The sequence below is a fragment of the Aplysia californica genome, unplaced genomic scaffold (assembly GCF_000002075.1).
Source record: "Aplysia californica isolate F4 #8 unplaced genomic scaffold, AplCal3.0 scaffold00094, whole genome shotgun sequence".
NCBI lineage: Eukaryota > Metazoa > Mollusca > Gastropoda > Aplysiida > Aplysiidae > Aplysia > Aplysia californica.
The window spans coordinates 288,431-289,440 of NW_004797364.1; the positions used below are offsets into that span (position 1 = coordinate 288,431).

A 1,010-nucleotide genomic window follows, 5' to 3' on the forward strand; every position below is an offset into this window, starting at 1 on the left:
CCCTCCTTCTTTCTTTCTCTCTCTTCCCTTCTCTATCTCTCTATCTCTCTATCTCTCTACCTCTCTATCTCTCTATCTCTCGATCTCTCGATCTATCTAACTATCTATCTTTCTGTCTGTCTATGGGATGACTCAGCTTCATACCTGTTCTTTCCTCTTTGTCTTCGCCTGTCTCTTTTTTTTTTCTTTCACTCTTCGTGTTTTCTGGTCGCCATGTCAATTCTGTTATTTCACCATATCTTGTTTTCATCCTTTTTTTTAACGTACGTGTTCGACTATCCCTAACCACCGGTATTTCTCGTTTTTGAGATGCAAGAGAAAAATGGACCAAATCAGATAGCTATTCAGGAGTAGATCATCTGCTCCCCTCCTCCCCCACCCTAGCTCTCTTTGCCGTTCTTTGCTATTAGATGGCTGATCCAGCATCACCGACACCCATAAAAAATATTATCATTGCGAAGCCATGAAATTGCTACCCTAATCCACCCCAAATGTACTCCCATCAATATTTAGCTCAGTCCGAGTCTTGGTATTTTTTCCCCTTAAAATTGTCTCCCTTCTCGCCTGCTTTTGCTCCACACCACCATCATTGTTGATGCATGAGTGGAAACACAGGGGATGCTTCCTTGTCTTGACCTATCAGATATGAAGTTGACCCCAGCGTGACCACCGTCTTCAGAGTTGTTTGTCTTATGGGGCTTTGCTTCGAGACATTTCAGAAAGCTTTCACTCAGCCGGACGTGAATGTTTTCCATCTCTATCACCGACAAGCATCCACATCTCTCACCCATCGCCTCCCCTCCTCTCCATTTACCCCACACAAACTGTAGTCGCATCTGTTTCTCTATCACTTTCTAAACAATGCCCCCTCTTCTCATGTTTGTTTTCGTTCTCCGTTGTACCAACTCTGGTACCTTCATAAAGGACATGTCAACATACTGATCAAGTTTGACTTATATGATGGGCTAGTATAACGTCACTTCTTTCGGTTTTTGTTGTTGTTGCTTAGC

At 43.2% G+C, this 1,010-nt stretch overlaps 1 protein-coding gene across 1 annotated transcript in view; it reads left to right on the forward strand.

Moving 5' to 3' along the window:
- LOC101846726 (A disintegrin and metalloproteinase with thrombospondin motifs 9) overlaps nucleotides 1-1,010 on the forward strand; it is a gene marked incomplete in the record, with an annotated part of 163,321 nt that overhangs the window by 29,198 nt on the left and 133,113 nt on the right.